The sequence below is a fragment of the Pristiophorus japonicus genome, chromosome 15 (assembly GCF_044704955.1).
Source record: "Pristiophorus japonicus isolate sPriJap1 chromosome 15, sPriJap1.hap1, whole genome shotgun sequence".
Taxonomy (NCBI): domain Eukaryota; kingdom Metazoa; phylum Chordata; class Chondrichthyes; family Pristiophoridae; genus Pristiophorus; species Pristiophorus japonicus.
Window position 1 is genome coordinate 19,795,789 of NC_091991.1, and position 23,493 is coordinate 19,819,281.

Below are 23,493 nucleotides of genomic sequence, written 5' to 3' on the forward strand. Positions count from 1 at the left end.
TAGACATTAAGATGCCAGCGGAGTAGCAATGATAGCCTGTTGCAATAAGACGCGCAAAAGACGATGTGAACTGCTTTTTAAAAAAGTAATTATTGAATTCACGTTTTTTTCATGATTACACGAAGTTCCTGTAGTTGTCACTCAAAGAAAAAAACTCCCGCCCCCGAATATTCGGAAAATACCTATATTATGTAATTAATAACCATCGATAAATAATGGACACACTCCAACATCTCAAAAGTTGAGCTTAGGAACTTTTTCTGAAGTAATCTGAGACAATAGGAAGCTTTAGGCACCCCCAAAATACCATGACATTAAAATCTGAGGTAACTGATGAAATGTGCAGGTGAATGCGAAGCAAGAAGGGCGCCTTGAGATATTGTCAGGATTTGTTTCATTCAGTCCTCCTAGCTTCACGTTCACTCACAGTTACAGCTTCGAGGAAGGTCTTACACACTTGGCATGGACCGAATTATGTGATTGGTTTGGGATAGGGGTTGGAAATACTGTTTTCCGTCCAATTACAAAGACAATCATAGAAGAATACTAATTCAACTCTGGTAATCATCAATGCTGAGAATCCTGTATTTTTCTCTATTGTGGGGATTATAAGTGGCCCCTGAGGATATGATCAAATATTCCTTTTCGGGGAATTTGTACAATGCCATTAAACATACACAGCGTTAGCCAGCCTGATGGGAGGGCGAGTGAAAACGGTGGGAATGCATGAAATATGAAAGAATTCATATTTGAGAAGATTCCGCCAGCGAAGGGCGTTAGCATCTGGTCATTGGGAAAGACCGTCATATATTTGCAATCATTTGTACTCACTTAATGTTCGTACAATTCCGTTCAGTTCTTACAGTCAATGGCTAGTAGCTATATAACAATTGCAACGCAATTAGCAACGGTTGGATGAATCGCCACTCTTTAATGAAATGTGGTGGTGGGAAGGCATGTTTCCATTCAACAGCTGCACGTTTGTCTTTTTCTGCACGGGAAAGGAACCTGTTGGCTGGTGTAAAATGAGTTTTTGGTGGAAGGGAAGCAGGCTGTTGCGGCTGTCTGGGACCCTGTGCACAAGCGCTGTTTCTCTCCATTCCCTTCCCTTTCCACCAGCACCTCGCTTGGCCGCACAGCTGCTGTTCTGGTTGCCATAGCGACCGGTCTCTGCTTTGCACTGAAATCTGGTCTCTTGCCTGTGCATCCCGGTGAGGCAAGTGTTGCTGAGCGATAAGAAAAGAGAACCCTTTCAGCGCAGCACATATATATTTCAGCACTATTTTAGGAACTGTTTTTAAACTGTTTATTCCCTGGGAAATCAAATGATTCCTTTCTTGGCACGAATGTTATCTGGTTTATCTCACGGGTTTCTGCTCCTTCAGCGAGCTCACCAATTAGCTGCACAATGTAAACTCCAGTGTCATCTGGTCATGCCTTCTGACTTGCCTTCAACTTGTTGGGGCCTCACAGCAGTATAGCACCGTGTAAACCTGACTGGTTACAGTGAAGGGGATGATCCCTCCCACCACACACACATGTTTTACCTACTGCTTAACATAAGAACATAAGAAATAGGAGCAGGAGTGGACCATTTGGCCCCTCGAGCCTGCTCCGCCATTTAATAAGATCATGCCTGATCTGATCATGGACTCAGCTCCACTTCCCCGCCCGCCGCCCATATCCCCTTATTCCCTTATTGCTCAAAAATCTGTCTATCTCCGCCTTAAATAGATTAAATGATCCAACCTCTACAGCTCTCTGGGGCAGAGAATTCCACAGATTTACAACCCTCAGAAGAAATTCTTCCTCATTTCAGTTTTAAATGGGCAGCCCCTTATTCTGAGACTATGTCCCCTAGTTCTAGTTTCCCTTATGAGTGGAAATATTCTCTCTGCATCCACCTTATCAAGACTCCTCAATCTTACATGTTTTCATAAGATCACCTCTCATCCTTCTGAACTCCAATGAGTACAGGACCAACCTAATCAACCTATCCTAATATGTCAACCCCTCATCTCTGGAATCAACCTAGTGAACCTTCTCTGAACTGCCTCCAATGCAAGTATATCCTTCCTTAAATATGGAAACCAAAACTGTACACAGTACTCTAGGTGTGGCCTCACCAGTACCCTGTACAGTTGTAGCAGGACTTCTCTGCTTTTATACTCCATCCCCCTTACAATAAAGGCCAACATTCCATTTGCCATTCTGATTACTTGTTGTACCTGCATACTAACTTTTTGTGTTTCATGCACACGTACCCCCAGCTCCCTCTGTAATGCAGCACTTTGCAATTTTTCTCCATTTAAATAGTAATTTGCTTTTCTATTTTTTCTGCCAAAGTGAATAACCACACAGTTTCCCACATTGCAGATTTTTTGTGTCCTCCTCACAATTTGCTTTCCCACCTATCTTTGTATCATCAGCAAACTTGGCCACATTATACTTGGTCCTTTCATCCAAGTCATTAATATAGATTGTAAATAGTTGAGGCCCTAGCATCAATTCCTGCGGCACCTCACTAGTTATCCTTTGCCAACCGGAAAATGACCCATTTATGCCGACTCTCTGTTTCCTGTTAGTTAGACAATCCTCTATCCATACTAATATATTGCCCCCAACCCCGTGAACTTTTATCTTGTCCTTACTTTGAATAAACAGGTTCATGAAGATTGCAGAAATTGCAACTAAAACTGAGATTACTTTACTGTTTTGCAAATCAGCAAGTGAGTCATTGTCAGTGTCTCAAGTACGATACAGATCATATTTCTTGGCACCTCATCATGTATGCATGTTAAACAAATAACTTAAGTTGTCAAAAACTAGATGTTACTTTAATTTTAACTGGGAGCTATATGGATTACAGTGGATTTTAATGGCATCACTGTGACAGTTTTTATTCACAGTACCATCTGTTCTCATGGAGCTGATAGCACTGCGTAACATATATTGTCATTTAAAAAACAATAACATTAGAATATGAAAAGGATTACCAAGTAGTAATTTGAAGCAGTAAGGCTGCAAGTTGTTTAAATGGCCTTTAACTGACCTACATTTCCATGGTGTTGAAGTGATGTGAAAATGTAATTAGCATTTTGCGTTTCTACAGATGGTTCTTAGATTGCTGAATTCTGTGAGTCGGCAGCAATAGTTTGAGAATACTATCAAGCTCATCAAAGTCACCCAATTAAACTCTATTCAACCTTTCCCTTGCTCCTCCTTTATATTGGTTCATATTATGCTATTATTTTACATAGCTGACAGGATTATTAGCGATTAGTTAAAATGAGAGAGTGTTCCATTTTCCAGCACCAACATCATAAGGAGCACTAAAATGAGAATGAAAAAAAGAGCATAGCAAACTTTGATTACATTTGGCTTGGTTATGCAAAATTGGATTTTAACAAGCAGCTAGCATTCAAATTTTAGTTAAAGCAGCCGAAATTTGTTTCAGATACAGTTTATATTCAATGATCTTATGACCAAAGTCAAAACAGTAAAAAAAATGTTGAAATTTAACAAGGGGAAATATATCATTTGATTATGCAAATAACAGTTAAAGTTAGTTGATACTGAATTAAGAGATAAGCTGAAATCCTCAGCAATTTTTGATTTTTACATTATTTTGTTTAATATCTACTTTATCATTCTAAATGTCAAGCTGTAGTTCATGCCATTGATGTCAATGCAAGCTTGAAATTGATACTTTTCTGATGTGTAGATGATTAAATATTTGCATTGATGTTTAAATCTTTATATGGTGGCATAATGTCTACTAACACTGTTATCTCCCATAGATCAACTGTAGATTGTTATTGTTAAATTTGATGTTATTAATTAACAGTTATTAGAACATCGTGTGCCAGTTATTGGACATCCGGCTGTCCAGTGTTCATAATGACACTTGCCACCAGTTAAAAAATGGAATAAAACTGCCCCCAGAAAATAAATATTACACACAAAAATGATGCATCAAAGTGTTCTCAAGGCAGTAATTTCACTTCGAAGTTCGTATAATGATAACTCATTGCAACTGGGGAACAGGTGGGACTTTGAGTTACAGGAACAGCTGGATTCAAATCCAGGAAAAGCAGATGGATTGAAAGTCTCCTCTCTCTGCCTGATGTAATAATCCTGTATGAAGCACGTTTGAACAGTCTTAAACTAGATCTAATGGACATGTGTCCACAGTACAAAACTACGCTCAGATTGGCACTAAATTGTCAATGTCATTCAATTGGGACTCGATGGTCAGGGGCATAGATAGTCATTTCTGCAACTACAGACGTGAGACTTGCATGGTGTGTTGATTCCCTGATGCCAGGTAGAAGATATCAGGAATGGGTGCAGAATATTCTGCGGGGTTAAAGGAAACAGCCAGAAGTGGGTATAAGAAGAGCAAGATAAAGCAGGTTAATGCGTGGCTGGAGAAAGGGTGTGGAAGAGCAGGCTTCAGATTCCTGGGTATTGGAGCCAATTTTGGGACAAAGGGAACCTACATGTACAAGGTTGCACCTGAACAGGGCTGGGACCAATGTTCTCGCGAGGAGGTTAACTAGTGCTGTGGGGGAGGGTTTAAAATAATTTGTCAGGGAGAGGAAAACCAGGATGAAACATCAGAGAGGAGAAACAATGTGCATAAAGGACAGGGAGAGACACATAGCATTAGAATAAAGAGTCATCATCATCTTAGGCAGTCCCTCAGAATCGAGGAATACTTGCTTCCATTTAAAAGTGAGTTCTCAGGTGATTGTACAGCCCAATAAAGGAATTGCAGTCTCTGTCACAGGTGGGATAGACAGTGGTTGAAGGAAAGGGTGGGTGAGGAGTCTGGTTTGCTGCACGCTCCTTCCGCTGTCTGCGCTTGGTTTCTGCATGCTCTCGGCGACGAGGCTCGAGGTGCTCAGCGCCCTCCCGGATGCTCTTCCTCCACTTGGGGCGGGATTCCCAGGTGCCGGTGGGGATGTTGCACTTTATCAAGGAGGCTTTGAGGGTGTCCTTAAAATGTTTCCTCTGCCCACCCGGGGCTCGCTTGCCGTGTAGGAGTTCCTCCTATATAGCTCAGAGACGTGGACTCTATACAGCGGACACCTCAAAGCGCGGGAGAAGTACCGCCAGCGCTGCCTCCGCAAGATCCTGCAAATCGCCTGGGAGGTTAGACGCACTAACGTTAGTGTTCTCGATCAGGCCAACATCCCCAGCATTGAAGCACTGACCACACTCGACCAGCTCTATTGGGCGGGCCACATCGTCAGCATGCCTGACATTGAGACTCCAAAAGCAAGCGCTCTACTCAGAACTCCTACACGGCAAGAATAAAAAGTAGTCCAGAAATAAGAGCAATCAGATAGGGGAGAAAGTAAAAGCAGACGAAGGCAGTTTTGGATCGCAAATGCGCGGAGCATAACCAACAAGGCTGGTGAGCTGCAGGCATAAGCTGCCACATGGGGTTGAGATATAGCGGTAATAATGGAGATCTGGCTTAAATCAGAGCAGAAATAGGAACATTCCTGGCTGCAATATATGCATACAAACATAGGAAAATGATGATCAAGAAAGGACCTGCCCCACACTCATGATGCCTGGAGCATTATGGCGCAACCCTTCCTAACCCCTCACAGATATTTAATCTCCTGGGAGAGGTAAAAAAAAAATGCAGAAAAACACAGGGCCATAAGGGAAAAATATTCTGGAAAATTCTTCTCCAACCCCCTCAGGTGATCAATGCCAATCCAATAGATCACATTGACCATGCCGATGTAAACTGTAAATCCATTTACCTTTTATATGATGCGATCTCTGCTTCAACCCAGAATTAGTCCAGCTCCCTTTTGAAGACTTGCAGAGAGTCAGCACATACTGCACAAACTGGTAACACATTCCAGAGGCTCACTACTCTCTGGGAAAAGTAGAACCGTCTAACATCTAGTCTATTCCTCCTGCCATGTGGTTTAAGCGCATGTCCCCATGTCCTCCCCAATTTGTCAAACTGAAGTAATCTATCACTTGGCATGCAATCCAGCCCTTTCATTATTTTATATGCAATACCTCTGGCAGGTATCGTTTAAGTCTTCATTGTTCTAAAGTAAATAGACGCTTCAGTTTCTGTGTCAGCTGTGGCTCAGTGGGTAGCATACGTGCTTCTGAGTCAGCAAGGCTGTAGGCTCAAGTCCCATTCCAGGGACTTGAGCACAAAAATCTAGGATGACTGCAGTACTGAGGGGATGCTGCCTTTTGGATGAGATGTTAAACCGAGGCTCCGTCTGCTCTCTCAAGTGTAAAAGATCCCGTGGCACTAATGGTATCTTGGCCTTTATTGCAAAGGGGATGGAGTATAAAAGCAGGGAAGTCTTACTACAGCTATATAAGTATTGGTGAGGCCACGCATGGAATACTGCGTGCAGTTTTGGTTTCCATATTTACGAAAGGATATACTTGCTTTGGAGGCAGTTCAGAGAATGTTCACTAGGTTGATTCCGGGGTTGAGGGGGTTAACTTATGAGGAAAGGTTGAGTAGGTTGGGCCTCTACTCATTGGAATTCAAAAGAATGAGAAGTAATCTTATTGAAGCGTATAAGATTATGAGGGGGCTTGCCAAGGTGGATGCAGAGAGGATGTTTCCACTGATGGGGGAGACTAGAACTAGAGGGCATGATTCTAGAATAAGGGGCTGCCCATTTAAAACTGAGATGAGGAGAAATTTCTTCTCTTAGAGGGTTGTAAATCTGTGGAATTTGCTGCCTCAGAGAGCTGTGGAAGCTGGGACATTGAATAAATTTAAGTCAGAAATAGACAGTTTCTTAAATGATAAGGGGATGAGGGTTTATGGGAAGCGGGCGGGGAAGTGGAGCTGAGTCCATGATCAGATCAGCCATAATCTTATTGAATGGCGGAGTAGGCTTGAGGGGCTGTATGGCCTACTCCTGTTCCTATTTCTTATGTTCTTATGTTCTTCTTATTTCGAAGAAGAGCAGGGGAGTGATCCCCGTCGTCCTGACCAATATTTATCCCTCAATCAACATTACAAAAAAAACTGATTATCTGGATATTATCACATCGCTGTTTGTGGGAGTTTGCTGTGCGCAAATTGGCTGCCACATTACAACAATGACTTCACTTCAAAAAGTACTTCATTTTGTGTAAAGCGCTTTGAGACATTCGGTGGTCGTGAAAGGTGCTATATAAATGCAAGTCTTTATTTTCCTTTGTTTAAGCCCACCTGTGTAACTAAGGTTCTTTAAGCTAAGGATCATTCTTGCATTTTTCTTTTGATCCTTTTCCAAGGCCACTATATCACCCACCATGTGAGGGAACCAAAACTGGATGCAGTACTCCAGATGCGCTCTAACTAAAGACCTACCTAATGACAGGATGGCAGCCTTTGAATTTTATTGAATGATTCTATTAATACAACCCAATACCCTGTTTGCTTTGGAGGGCAAGAGAAGGAAAAAAGGAGGGGACTGCAATATTGATCAAATAAACTGTTACATCCCTGAAAAGGGATGATGTGCCAGAGGGTTCAAAGACAGAATCTATTTGGTTAGAGCTAAGGGGCATAAGAGGTGCTGTTACGCTGCTGGGTATGCAATATAGACCACCAAATAGTGGGCAGGAGATGGAGGAGCGAATCTGCAAGCACATTTCAGAAAGATGGAAAAACAATAGAGTAGTTAATAGGGATCTTCAATTATCCTAATAGGGACTGCAGAGGGAAAAAAACAGTGTTAAGGGCAAGGAGGGGGGGGAGGAATTCCTGAATTGTGTACAGGAGAACGTTTTTGATCAGTATCTTTCCAACGAGGAAGGAAGCAGTGCTGGATCTAAATGTAGCAAATGAAGTGGGGCAAGTCGAGCTAGTTTCAGTGGGAGAGCATTTGGGAAACAGTGATCACAAATATCATTCGGCTTAGAGTAGTTATGGAAAGGGAAGAGGAACAATCAATAGCGAAGATACGCAACTGGAAGAAGGCTAATTTCAGTGAGTTGAAAAAGGATCTTGTCCAGGTGGATTGGAAGCAAAGTGTTTAGCAGCTAAAACAACAAGTGAGCAATGGGAGGCCTTCAAAGAGAAAACAGTTTGGGTACTATCAGTATATGTTAATAATAGACTATCACCACTGTGATATCTTTATTCAGCTACACACCCTACAAAATGGCTCCTTAACAGAAACTGTCATCATGTGACCTTGCCATATGACCTTTTATTATTACATCAGTAGTTGCATTACATCAGTAGTCCACTAAGTGGAGCTCTATTACAACCACCTTCCCCCCACCACCCCACCACCCCCACCTTGTTCAGTCAGTAAGTTGAAGCTCACTGTGTGGTGTGGCATCAAATAACATATAGGAAAATTCTCAGCCTCAAATAAAATTAGAAAGGAAAAAAAAAATCTGCATTTATATAGTGCTTTTCATGTCCTCAGAAAATCCCAAAGCACTTCACAGCTAATGGATGTTCTATGTTTCTATGTTTCTATGATTACATTTAAAGTGTAGTTGTTTTGTAGGCAAACACAGGTGCCAATTTGTACAGAGCAAGGACATGAATAACCAATTAATCTTCTGGTGATGTTGGTTGAGTGATGAATGTTGACCAGGACATCAGAACAATTGACTGCTCATTTTTGAAAAAGTGCCATAGGATTCTTTCCATCTCTCTGAACAGATAAACTGAGGCCTCTATTCTAACATCCCATCCAAAAGATGGCATCTCCAACAATGTAGCACTCACTACCTTAGTATTGGAATGAAAATTGTCAACTTAAATTATGCGCTCAAGTCCTGGAGTGCGGCTTGAACTGACAACTTTAAATAATTAAAAAACAGTGTTAGATTCGGTTAAACAAGGACAGACACCATTCTTTCCCCTCAGCGGCCTGAGTTCTAACCCACCCTATGTTGATAGGATGGAAAGCTCCTTTCCCTCTCGGTTGCAAGCGTTCTAGTCGGGACAGTTTCAGCTCAGTTCCTAGTGGGCATGGGGACGTAACAAAAAACTGCCTCAGTTTTGGCACGAGTTAGGATTCAATTGGTAATCTCACCCAAGAGAGGTGACAGGATGGCAACTGTAGGACATTGAATAATTGTTACTGTTGGTGTCCATTTATGATATGATGCTCAGTAATTGGATGTAGGCAGAAGTGAAGTGTAATCCAGCCTTCTCTTTGTATTATCTTAGTTTTGGAATAAAATCACAACAGTGTGGCATTTCTGTGATGCTTACTTAAATGCTCATGGCCTTTCTGACAATATTTCATTTTATTTGTCTAAATGGATTTGAACTTGTTGTCAGCAGGGAACGAATAGGTTTTTAATATTCTGTTTCTCTGCACAATATATCTTTTAGCAAAACTTGTAATATATATTTTTTATATTCATTCTCAGGATGTGGGTGTCACTGGCAAGGCAGTAATTTATTGTTCATTCCGAGTCGCCCGAGAGATGTGGTTGGTTGGCCGCCTTCTTGAACCACTAAAATCTGTGTGATGAAGGTGCTCACATATTGAAGGAATGGAGATATATGCCCAAGTCAGGATGGTGCGCGATTTGGAGAAATGACGGTCCCATGCAGCAGCTGCCCTTGTCCTTCTAAATGGCGGAGGTCACGGGTTTGGGAGGTGCTGCTGGAGAAGCTGTGTAGCTAGTACACATTGAAGCCACAGGATGCCGACACTGGAGGGAGTGAATATTTAGGCCAGTGGATGGAGTGCCGATCAAGTGGACTGCTTTTCCCAGATAATCAAGCTTGTTGAGTGTTGTTGGAGCTACACTCATCCAGGGTAGTGCAGAATATTCCATCACACTCCTGAAACATAGAAACATGGAAAATAGGTGCAGGAGTAGGCCATTTGGTCCTTCGAGCCTGTACCACCATTCAATATGATCATGGCTGATCATGCAACTTCAGTACCCCATTCCTGCTTTCTCTCCATACCCCTTGATTCCTTTAGCCGTAAGGGCCACATCTAACTCCCTTTTGAATATATCTAACGAACTGGCCTCAACAACTTTCTGTGGTAGAGATTTCCACAGGTTCACAATTCTCTTGAGTGAAGAAGTTTCTCCTCATCTCGATCCTAAATGGCTTACCCCTTATCCTTAGACTGTGACCCCTTTTTCTGGACTTCTCCATCATCGGGAAAATTCTTCCTGCATCTACCCTGTCCAAACCTGTCAGAATTTTATATGTTTCTATGAGATCCCCTCTCATTCTTCTAAATTCCAGTGAATATAAGCCTAGTCGATCCAGTCTTTCTTCATATGTCAGTCCTGCCATCCCGGGAATCGGTCTGGTGAACCTTCGCTGCACTTGCAGTTGGTAGTAAGGATGTGGAGAGTCAGGAGGTGAGCCACTAGCTGCAGAATACCCAGCCCCTGACCTGTTTAGTTGCCATGGTAATTATGTGGCTGGTCCAGTTGAGTTTCTGATCAATGGGGATGCCCAGGATGTTGATGGTGGGGGGCTCAGTGATGGTAATGACATTGAATATCAAGGGTAGGTTGTTACACTCTCTCTTGTTGGAGATGATCAATGTCTGACACTTCTATGGCGCAAATGTTACTTGGCGCAAATCAGATCAAGCCTGGATATTATTCAGATAATGCTGCATGCTAATGGACTAATTCATTATCTGAGAAATTGCCAATGAAGCTGAACAATGTGCAATCATTAATGAAAAGTGCTACTTATGATGGAGGCAAGGCTATTGATGTCGCAGCTGAAGATGATTGGGTCTAGGACACTGCCCTGAGGAACTCCTGCAGCGATGTCCTGGGGCTGAGACAAATGGCCTCCAATGACTATAATGACCTACCTTTGTGCTAGATAGGACTCCAGCCACTTCAGAGTTTTTCCCTTGATCCCCACTGACTTCAGTTTTACTAGGGCTCCTTGGTGCCACACTCGGTCAAATGCTGCCTTGATGTCACCTCACCTTTGGAATTCAGCTCTTGTGTTCATGTTTGGACCAAGGCTTGTACTGAGATCTGGAGCTGAGTGGTTCAAGCAGAACCCAAACTGAGCTTCGTTGAGAAGGTTATTGGTGAGTAAATATCGTTTGATAGCATTGTTGACCACTCTTTCCCTCAGTTTGCTGATGATTGGGATGAAGCGGTAATTGGTCAGGTTGGTTTTGTCCAGAATTCCCTTGTGAGCCAGGAGGAGTAGTCCTGTTCCTCCTGGTCCAAAATAAGAAAACCTGGACCGTGATCACCTACCACCCACTACGATCCATATACCTGTCTGCCAAGACCCATTGCCATGGGTCCACATCTACAGCCTCCCGACTCCCACCTACCCGCCGGAAGTCATTGATGCCGGATTTGGGGGTCTTGTCAGGCCTTTTTATTGGGATGTGGGCGTCACTGGCAATGCCAGCATTTACTGCCCATCTCTAATTGCCCTTGAGAAGGTGGAGGTGAGCCGCCTTCTTGAAATGCGGCAGTCCATGTGATGGCAGTATTCCCACAGTGCTGTTAGGGAGGGAGTTCCAGGATTTTGACCCAGCGATGATGAAGAAACGGCGATATATTTCCAAGTCACGATAGAGTGTAATTTGGAGGGGACTTGCAGATGATGGTGTTCCCATGCACCTGCTGCCCTTGTCCATCTAGGTGGTAGAGGTCGCGTGTTTGGGAGGTGATGTCGAAGAAGCCTTGGCGAGTTGCTGCAGTGCATCTTGTAGATGGTACACACTGCAGCCGTGGTACAGGGAATGAAAGTATATAAATGAGGCCCAGGAGTGAAAATGACCTAGGCCTCAGGTTGGGGAGCTGGGACAAGCTTGCCGCTCGCCCAAAGTTAAAATCGGAGCATGTGATCCCAAGTAATTGTGAGGTCAGGTTATGCATAGTAATGTTCCAAAATGATATGAGTGCTGAATTGTCAAAGGTTTATTATTCTGAATATCATTGAAGCCATTAGTAGCTTTTCTTGGTGTCATGGTTCTGTATTTAAATCTTCCTTCAGTCACAAGTTTCCCAGACAACCATGTTGTGAGGGTGAAATCTTACACATTTTCATGACTTCAATTCCAGTTTTCCCAGAAAAGCTGTCTGCTTAGATTAAGCATGAATATTTCAAAGAAATAAAAATTTTGTTTTTGTTAAATTTTTACCAGTTATCATAGAATCATAGAAATGTACAGCTGAGAAGGAAATCAGTTGGCCCATCATGTTCATACCGGCCGACAAAGAGCTATCCAAGCTCATTCCACTTTCCAGCTCTTGGTCCGTAGTCCTGTAAGTTACGGCACTTCAAGTGCACATCCAAGTACTTTTTAAATGCTATGAGGGTTTCTGCCTCTACCACCCTTTCAGGCAGTGAGTTCCAGACCCCCACCACCCTCTGGGTGAAAAATAATTTCCTTAAATCCTCTCTAAACCTTTTACCAATTAATTTAAATCTATTCCCCCTGGTTATTGACCGCTCTGCTAAGGTCCTCCTATCCACTCTATCTAGACCCCTCATAATTTTAAACACCTTAATTAGGTCTTGCCTCAGTCTCCTCTGTTCCAAAGAAAACAATGCCAACCTAACTAGTCTTTCCTCATAGCTAAAATTCTCCAGTCCTGGCAACATCCTCGTAAATCTTCTCTGTACCTTCTCTAGTGCAATCACATCCTTTCTGTACCGTGGTGACCACAACTGCACGTATTACTCCAGCTGTGACCTAACTAGTGTTTTATTCAGTTCAAGCATAACCTCCCTGCTCTTATATTCTATGCCTTGGCTAATAAAGGCAAGTATCCTGTAACCATCTTATCTACCTGTCCTGCTACCTTCAGGGACCTGTGGACATGCACTCCAAGATTCCTCTACACTTCTCAATGTCCGACCATTTATTGTGTATTTCCTTGCCTTGTTATCCCTCCTCAAATACCTTACCAGTTACGTGGTTTGCTCTGATGTCTGTCAGAATATCTAGTAGAATCTGAAAACACAGCCAGAAGAACCTAATACTAAAATGTCACGTGGAATGGAATATGTCTTGAGAACAGCGAACCCCCTTGCTTCAATACTTTTAAATAGAATAGACCGTAGTGGCAATGACTAGAAATGACATGAGTGCTTGTGACCTGAGAACAGGATGCTTTCACTGAAATGGTTTCACTAAGTGAATGTGAAAGCACTTCTTGGACTGAGAATAGAACACAAAGAAAATATATTTTCACATTTGTCAGTTTATGTATTCAATAGAGAGGAATTTTAATTTACTAGTAAAAAATAGCTTACACCATAAAGTGTACAAGTGAGCACAAAGAACAATGATTTTGTAGCTGTAATTGTAAATTAGTATCAGCAGCACACAGGTTTTATACAGAGTGATGTGTTATGGTTAGCTCATTTTACGATTGTAATTATCAAAAATAATCATCAGAAAATCCCCAAAGGCAACTAAGACGTTTCTAAATGCTGTTCACACCAAAGGGTACTGTCTTTGTGACAAGATATTTGGCAAACCTTTTTTTCTCCTTTTTACAAACACACTATGCAAATAAATGAATCATATCAAACGCATCATCACATCACTTGTTCATGACATTGTCATGGCAACAATGACCTACAGATTTTCTGACATTTATTCGTCATGAAACAATGAGAATAACTTTGCCAGCGATTTTTCATAAACACAATTCTCAATCTAGTTTGTGCTCAGAAAGCTCTGACCCAAGTGATCAAGTGCCAACATCAGTTTCTGACATAGAATGCAATTTTCCTCTTCAAGTCTTAACCTTAGTGAATCATCTTGCACAGTCAACTCCTAATAATTCAAAGTCATTTTTAGCACTAAAAAAAAACTCAGCAATGTAAATAATACAATAAAGAATGAATTCAGAGCTAAATGAATTGAAATATCAGATAATACAAATTGAGGTGCTTCTCATTAAGGGTAGACTGTGATTCAATAAACGCGAGTGAGCTCCATGCTAAGTAATGCATGCCGAAATTAAACTAGGTAGAACAACAGTTTTATTTTCACTATTATGAAACATTGTACCACATCTATGATCAGCGAGTAGCACAGCATGGAATAAATGTAACATGAATAAACAAGCATTGTTGCAAGTTGTGCAATGCAAAATCAATCAATTTTATGCGTTGCTGAAAAACATTTAGCTGAACGGCTAGAATATTGTTCAACCAGATGCTGACAAAATCAACAAACAAATGCTATGAGTTGCATTCTTAGTAGAGTTGCCAGTTGAAATGCCCTAAAAGCATATTATTTAAATATTAATTAGAATATGGATGACCAAAGGTAAACTAATACTGACTTACACACCACTTTGTCACCACTTTTAAAATGAGCACTGAGCAGCACTGAAGTGCTGTGGTTTGGACCATTTCATCATATTCACTGAAAGAGAATGCTTGGAGTTAAGTGAAAGCAAATAAGGAGGAAGGAAAAGGGAAAATGTAAAACAGTGATGCCCTTAAAATTGTGACTAATTGAGGCTGCCTAAACTCATTTCTTGTAGGTCCCTTACCTCGAGCAAAAAGTGTAGACTTACATGGCGCAATTTTCCCCGGTTATATGCGCTGTTTTTTTGGCATGCGCAATTTTTTGGGGAGTAAATTAAAATATCCAAGTTTCCCCAAAGTTTCTGCACCAGAGTAACTCAGTTACAACTTTTTTAGGTTAGGAACTTTTTGCGTCATAGGGGGCATAACCTGACGTCTGCGCCAGTTTTTCAAATTTAAGCAAGCTTGGACGGTGTATGTGACCACTGCCAAAAAGCCTTCTGGGCACTTAAGAAAAAGCAGCTCACATTAAAAAATAGGCGCAGAAAGGCGCCATTGTTTTTAAGCGAAGTTTTGGAGGAAGTCAAGAAGGCAAAGAATATGCATTCTGAAGCTTAATTTTTTTCAAAGTCAAAGGGGAGAAAATGGATGTCGAATGAAATTCTTTAATTTTTGATTCTTTTCAAAGTACCACACCTCCACCGAACGTTTCCTCACCGGGCTCGAGGGTCGGAGTGCAGGCCGGCAGAATCGCACCCTCGCCCGGACACAGGGGCTTGGGGCTCGGGGCTCGCTTCAGAAGAAGCCGGAGGGGAGGTTAGGTGAGATGGAAGCCGAACTGAACTGCCAGCCACTTATATAAGGGATGAGAACCCTTGGCTTTCTAGCAGCTTCAAAAGAAGCCCGCTGGTGGGGGGGGGCAGGAGGTGGGGAGTGGGGTGTGTGGTGGAAGCCGAGCTCCTGTGTCTAGGCAAGGGAGCGATTTTGCCGGTCGACCCTCGAGCCCAGTGAAGAGAGGTTCGGTGGTGGGGTGAAAAACATCAAAAATTAAAGAATTGCATTAGACTTTGTTTCTTTATTGAATGCCTAACTTCGCGTTCTAAGCCAGCCTATTGCACATGCGCAGACCAGGGTGTGGTCCATACTAGGGCATCCACCATGGGGGAGAGAGAGGAAAAAAGGTGTGAGTGCTTTGTCTTGCTGTTTTGAGCTTCTTGCAAAGCTACAATTAAATTATGGGGGCAATATTGACAATACCATACCTCATGCAAGCCTTCTGCATGATTGTGCTGCAGAGGAGAAGATGGAATAGACATCATCACGTGAGGAACCTCAGAGCGCATAGGATGATGGGTAGGAGGCCTTACCCACATCAGGTATATCGAGACAGGGTTCATACCTGAACCTGAGTGATGCAGACTGTGTGAGAAGGCTGTGTTTCCGCAAAGAAGTTGTAACCGAGATCTGTGAGTTAATAAAAGCAGACCTGCACCCTAGAAGCGTCAGGAAGACTGCTTTGGCAGTTGACATAAAGGTTACAGCTGCACTTTCATTTTATGCATCTGGATTATTCCAGTCCACAACTGGGGAAGTGTGCGCCATTTCTGCAACACATATCTGCATTTGGCAGGTGACTGCTGCACTATATGCCTGGAGGAATGACTACATAAAGTTCCCCATGAACACCCAGGCAATACGTGACAGGGCTGTGGGCTTCTTCAGGATTGCTGGTTTCCCAAAGATACAGGGCTGCATTGATTGTACCCATATCACCTTGCGAGCACCTTTTGGAGGATTCTGAGATTTACAGGAACAGAAAAGGCTTCCACTGTGTGAATGTGTAGCTCGTGTAGGATGACATGCATCGCATCATGTCAGTTAATGCGAGATACCCTGGGAGCACCCATGATGCATTCATCCTACGCGAGAGCGCTACATCTGCCATGTATCAGCAGCAGCCAGAAGGGCAGAGCTGGCTGCTGGGAGACAAAGGGTACATCCTCGCCACCTGGCTCATGATGCCTCTATGCGTAACCCGGACAGAAGCTGACCAGGAATACAACATGTCACACACTGTGACACGCAGCATAATAGAGAGGACCATTGGCATCTTGAGCAGCGTTTCTCCCCAGATTGTCGGTCAGTTCACTGCTATGTGCTGCATGCTGCACAACTTTGCCATCATGAGGCAGCAGCAGCTGGTAGTAGAAGACCCAACTGAGGTGTGAGTAGCTAATGATGATGAGGAAGATGCAGATGACGAGGAGGAGGAGGAGGAGGAGGATGAGGAAGCCATGCAACTTCCTGAACCTGGAGTACGATGGCGGAGGAGGTGGGCCATCGTGCCCCTTTAACGATTGTTCGAGTCTTGTGCCAGCAGTTCATCCGTGAACGCTTTGCTGCCTGAAGGCTCAGCGGCAACTATTCCAAATGGGCCATGTTTACTGTTTGGATCTGTTCCGTAATGTTGTGTTGTGTTAATGGAACAAATAATGTAAATTATTCTTCTTTAGTTCAAAAAGTTGTGTTAATAATGGAACAAATAATGGAAATGATTCAGTTATAATTTAAGATATATTTTATTCAAAAGTTTAACACTTCTTTGCACTTAACTTAACTTTAATAAAAATATTCTTGAATCAAACTTTAAAGTTTTCAGTTAAGATCACTTAGAAACTTTAAGATCGCTTACAAACTATACGATCACTTACAAATTTTAATATAACTTACAAACTTTTAAACTTGTAAATTTACATCACTTACAAAAAACTTTTAATTTGAGAACAGTTACAACAGGAACAACAATAATAATAACAACAACAGCAGCAGCAAACAAAGGCTGCACCCATCTCTCCTCCACCTTATTCTAAGACCGCCCGCTGCGCTTGGTCTTGGTGACTCCACCCCTGCCCGCAGGCGGTGGTGCAGCATTTCTCGGGTTGGTACCTAGCTTATTCTTTCGAACATCTCAGGTAATGCGGACTTCTTGATGGGTGGTGTGGACAGGCGGTAATGTGGAGAGCCGGCTTGGGCCTCTTCAGAGGTTGGTCTGGGGATTGGAGTGGGAGTGACGGTTGATTCTGTCAATGGCCGCGGGGTCTAGGCGTGTTCCCTTATTGCAGCAGCTACCTCCGACATTCCCTCCCTCATGTGCCCCGACAGCATCTCAACTACCTGCAACATTCCCTCCCTCATGTTCACCGACAGTGTATCAGTTGCCTGCGACATTCCATCCCTAATGTGCCTGGACAGTGTTCCCATTTCTCGCGAGAGTGTTGTTACTTCTCCCGACAGTCCCAATACCTCATCACCCACCCCACTAATGGTGTCCAGGAGTGATCGCGTAAGGTCAATGCTCTCCGCACTCATTGCCATCTTCTGAACCACATCTGTTAGATCCTGCACCTCAGGAGAGTGCTGTCAAGCTCTTCTTCCCCACCTCACCTTGGGTGTGTCTCACTGCCCCCCAATGGAACCTGCAGCCTTGGACTGTGTGAAACCATGGAATGTCCCAACACTCGTACCACTCAAGAAAGGGCCTGGCACCTCAAAGGGCGGCACCTGCACCTCCTCCAGAGTGAGTACAACAGTGGGGGCTTCATCCTCCCCCTCACCCCCATACGCTTGATCTGGAAGGTGGAATTGGAAGATGTTCTCCTCTTCAGGCTCGTCTGCATCTGAATCTTCTTCTGCATCAGCTTCAGCCTCATCAGGGTTGGCCTCAAGTTCTGCAAAATATAACCGAACAGACAAATGGTTAGCAGCAGAGGAGGGGGCAGGGTGGGTGGTATGAGTAGGCTCACACAGCGCAGGCACCAGGCTGATTTGAAGGACCACGATGAATGATAGCACATTGCATCAACCGAAGCGTAGCTGATGGAGACATCCTCATGAACCGAAGCATTGCTAGTCCGTGCAGTACTTAACATTTAGCAAAGCCAGACTGTGGAATTTGCAGGACTTACCCTCTCCCTCGAGTGTGGGCCCAGCTTGTCCAGTACTGGTTGCTTTTCTCCAGGCAGGACCCATCAAAGCAGTGACTCTCTCTTCCAAGGATGTCAATGGGTGCAGATTTGCTGGGCCTCCTCCTGTTCGTGTTCTCTCTCTTTTGTTGTGTGCCACCTTCCTCTGCAAAATTGAAAATATAACGTTTTAGAGAGGATGTTCTGGTCCTGCACCTGGGCAGGACCGGAACCAATGTCCTAGGGAGAGTGTTTGCTAGTGCTGTTTGAGAGGAGTTAAACTAATATGGCAGGGGGATGGGAACCTATGCAGGGAGACAGAGGGGAATAAAATAGAGACAGAAGCAACAAGATAGAAACATAGAAACATAGAAACATAGAAAATAGGTGCAGGAGTAGGCCATTCGGCCCTTCTAGCCTGCACTGCCATCCAATGAGTTCATGGCTGAACATGCAACTTCAGTACCCCATTCCTGCTTTCTCACCATACCCCTTGATTCCCCTAGTAGTAAGGACTTCATCTAACTCATTTTTGAATATATTTAGTGAATTGGCCTCAACAACTTTCTGTAGTAGAGAATTCCACAGGTTCACCACTCTCTGGGTGAAGAAATTCCTCCTCATCTTGGTCCTAAATGGCTTCCCCCTTATCCTTAGACTGTGTCCCCTGGTTCTGGACTTCCCCAACATTGGGAACATTCTTCCTGCATCTAACCTGTCTAACCCCGTCAGAATTTTAAACGTTTCTATGAGGTCCCCTCTCATTCTTCTGAACTCCAGTGAATACAAGCCCAGTTGATCCAGTCTTTCTTGATAGGTCAGTCCCGCCATCCCGGGAATCAGTCTGGTGAACCTTCGCTGCACGCCCTCAATAGCAAGAATGTTCTTCCTCAAGTTAGGAGACCAAAACTGTACACAGTACTCCAGGTGTGGCCTCACCAAGGCCCTGTACAACTGTAGCAACACCTCCCTGCCCCTGTACTCAAATCCCCTTGCTATGAAGGCCAACATGCCATTGCTTTCTTAACCGCCTGCTGTACCTGCATGCCAACCTTCAATGACTGATGTACCATGACACCCAGGTCTCTTTGCACCTCCCCTTTTCCTAATCTGTCACCATTCAGATAATAGTCTGTCTCTCTGTTTTTACCACCAAAGTGGATAACCTCACATTTATCCACATTATACTTCATCTGCCATGCATTTGCCCACTCACCTAACCTATCCAAGTCGCTCTGCAGCTTCATAGCATCCTCCTCGCAGCTCACACTGCCACCCAACTTAGTGTCATCCGCAAATTTGGAGATACTACATTTAATCCCCTCGTCTAAATCATTAATGTACAGTGTAAATAGCTGGGGCCCCAGCACAGAACCTTGCGGTACCCCACTAGCCACTGTCTGCCATTCTGAAAAGTCCCCATTTACTCCTACTCTTTGCTTCCTGTCTGACAACTAGTTCTCAATCCATGTCAGCACACTACCCCCAATCCCATGTGCTTTAACTTTGCACACTAATCTCTTGTGTGGGACCTTGTCGAAAGCCTTCTGAAAGTCCAAATATACCACATCAACTGGTTCTCCCTTGTCCACTCTACTGGAAACATCCTCAAAAAATTCCAGAAGATTTGTCAAGCATGATTTCCCTTTCACAAATCCATGCTGACTTGGACCTATCATATCACCTCTTTCCAAATGCACTGCAATGAAATCCTTAATAATTGTTTCCATCATTTTACCCACTATCGATGTCAGGCTGACCGGTCTATAATTCCCTGTTTTCTCTCTCCCTCCTTTTTAAAAAGTGGGGTTACATTGGCTACCCTCCACTCGATAGGAACTGATCCAGAGTCAATGGAATGTTGGAAAATGACTGTCAATGCATCCACTATTTCCAAGGCCACCTCCTTAAGTACTCTGGGATGCAGTCCATCAGGCCCTGGGGATTTATCGGCCTTCAATTCCATCAATTTCCCCAACACAATTTCCCGACTAATAAGGATTTCCCACATTTCCTCCTCCTTACTAGACCCTCCGACCTCTTTTATATCCGGAAGGTTGTTTGTGTCCTCCTCAGTGAATACCGAACCAAAGTACTTGTTCAATTGGTCTGCCATTTCTTTGTTCCCTGTTATGACTTCCCCTGATTCTGACTGCAGGGGACCTACGTTTGTCTTTACTAACCTTTTTCGCTTTACATATCTATAGAAACTTTTGCAATGAAAGGAGAATAGTAAAAGTGGAGGACAGAGAAATCCAAGGCAAAAAACAAAAAGAGCCACTGTACAGCAGAATTCTAAAGGGTCAAAGTGTGTTAAAAAGTCAAGCCTAAAGGCTCTGTGCCTCAATGCGAGGAGTATTCGGAATAAGGTGGACGAATTAACTGCGCAGATAGCAGTTAATGGGTATGATGTGATTGGCATCACGGAGACATGGCTCCGGGGTGACCAAGGCTGGGAACTCAACATCCAGGGGTATTCAGCATTTAGGAAGGATAGACAGAAAGAAAAAGGAGGCGGGGTGGCGTTGCTGGTTAAAGAGGAAATTAATGCAATTGTGAGGAAGGACATTAGCTTGGATGATGTGGAATCGGTATGGGTGAAGCTACGGAATACCAAAGGGCAGAAGACACTGGTGGGAGTTGTGTACAGGCCACCACATAGTAGTAGTGAGGTTGGGGACAGCATCAAACAAGAAATAAAGGATGTATGCAATAAAGGTTCAGCAGTAATCATGGGTGACTTTAATCTACATATTGACTGGGCTAACCTAACTGGTAGCAATGCGGTGGAGGAGGATTTCCTGGAGTGTATTAGGGATGGATTTCTAGACCAATATGTCGAGGAACCAACTAGAGAGCTGGCCATCCTAGACTGGGTGATGTGTAATGAGAAGGGACTTATTACCAATCTTGTTGTGCGAGGCCTCTTGGGGAAGAGTGACCGCCATATGGTAGAATTCCTTATTAAGATGGAGAGTGACAAAGTTAATTCAGAAACTAGGGTCCTGAACTTAAGGAAAGGTAACTTTGATGGTATGAGGCGCGAATTGGCTAGATTAGACTGGCAAATGATACTTAAAGGGTTGACAGTGGATAGGCAATGGCAAACCTTTAAAGATCATATGGATGAACTTCAACAATTGTACATCCCTGTCTGGAGTAAAAATAAAACGGGGAAGGTGGCTCAACCGTGGCTAACAAGGGAAATTAAGGATAGTGTTAAATCCAAGGAAGAGGCATACAAATTTGCCAGAAAAAGTAGCAAACCGGAGGACTGGGAGAAATTTAGAATACAGCAGAGGAGGACAAAGGGTTTAATTAAGAGGGGGAAAATAGAGTACGAGAGGAAGCTTGCCGGAAACATAAAAAATGACTGCAAAAGCTTTTATAGACATGTGAAGAGAAAATATTAGTCAAGACAAGCGTTGGTCCCTTGCAGTCAGATTCGGGTGAATTTATAATGGGGAACAAAGAAATGGCAGACCAATTGCACAAGTACTTTGGTTCTGTCTTCACAAAGGAAGACACAAATAACCTTCCCGATGTACTAAGGGTCCGAAGGACTAGTGAGAAGGAGGAACTGAAGGATATCCTTATTAGGTGGGAAATTGTGTTAGGGAAATTGACGGGGTTGAAGGCCGATAAATCCCCAGGGCCTGATAGTCTACATCCCAGAATACTTAAGGAAGTGGCCCGAGAAATAGTGGATACATTGGTGATAATTTTCCAACAGTCTATCGACTCTGGATCAGTTCCTATGGACTGGAGGGTTGCTAATGTAACACCACTTTTTAAAAAAGGAGGGAGAGAGAAAACGGGTAATTATAGACCGGTTAGCCTGACATCGATGGTGGGGAAAATGTTGGAATCGATCATTCAGGATGAAATAGCAGCGCTTTTGGAAAGCAGTGATAGGATTGGTCCAAGTCAGCATGGATTTATGAAAGGGAAATCATGCTTGACAAATCTTCTGGAATTTTTTGAGGATGTAACGAGTAGGGTGGACAAGGGAGAACCAGTGGATGTGGTGTATTTGGACTTTCAAAAGGCTTTTGACAAGGTCCCACAGAAGAGATTGGTGTGCAAATTTAAAGCACATGGTATTGGGGGTAATGTACTGACGTGGATAGAGAACTGGTTGGCAGACAGGAAGCAGAGAGTCGGGATTAACCGGTCCTTTTCAGAATGGCAGGCAGTGACTAGTGGAGTGCTGCAGGGCTCAGTGCTGGGACCCCAGCTCTTTACAATATATATTAATGATTTAGATGATGGAATTGAGTGTAATATTGGCAAGTTTGCAGATGACACTAAACTTGGTGGCGGTGTGATCTGTGAGGAGGACGCTAAGAGGCTGCAGGGTGACTTGGACAGGTTAGGCGAGTGGGCAAATACATGGCAGATGCAGTATAATGTGGATAAATGTGAGGTTATCCACTTTGGGGGCAAAAACACAAAGGCAGAATATTATCTGAATGGCGGAAGATAAGGAAAAGGGGAGGTGCAGCGAGACCTGGGTGTCATGGTGCATCAGTCATTGAAAGTAGGCATGCAGGTACAGCAGGCGATGAAGAAGGCAAATGGTATGTTGGCCTTCATAGCAAGGGGATTTGAGTGTAGGAGCAGGGAAGTCTTGCTGCAGTTGTACAGGGCCTTTGTGAGGCCCCACCTGGAATATTGTGTTCAGTTTTGGTCTCCTAATCTGAGGAAGGACGTTCTGGCTATTGAGGGAGTGCAGCGAAGGTTCACCAGACTGATTCCAGGGATGGCTGGAATGACATATGAGAAGAGACTGGATCAACTGGGCCTTTATTCACTGGAATTTAGAAGGATGAGAGGGGATCTCATAGAAACATATAAGATTCTGACTGGACTAGACAGGCTAGATGTGGGAAGAATGTTCCCAATGTTGGGGAAGTCCAGAACCAGGTGACGCAGGCCGTTTAGGACTGAGATGAGGAGAAACTTCTTCACTCAGAGATTGTTAACCTGTAGAATTCCCTGCCGCAGAGAATTGTTGATGCCTGTTCATTGGATATATTCAAGAGGGAGTTAGATATGGCCCTTACGGTTAAGGGGATCAAGGGGTATGGAGAGAAAGCAGGAAAGGGGTACTGAAGGAATGATCAGCCATGATCTTATCGAATGGCGGTGCAGGCTCGAAGGGCCGAATGGCCTACTCCTGCACCTATTTTCGATGTTTCTATGTCTTTCTGCTGGGTGGGATATAAAGATGGTCATAATGATAATGGGACTAAAGACAGATAAATCCCTGGTCCT

At 43.5% G+C, this 23,493-nt stretch overlaps 1 protein-coding gene across 7 annotated transcripts in view; it reads left to right on the forward strand.

Moving 5' to 3' along the window:
• LOC139281419 (voltage-gated potassium channel KCNC2-like) overlaps positions 1-23,493 on the forward strand; it is a 195,543-nt gene that overhangs the window by 1,423 nt on the left and 170,627 nt on the right. The window lies entirely within an intron of this gene.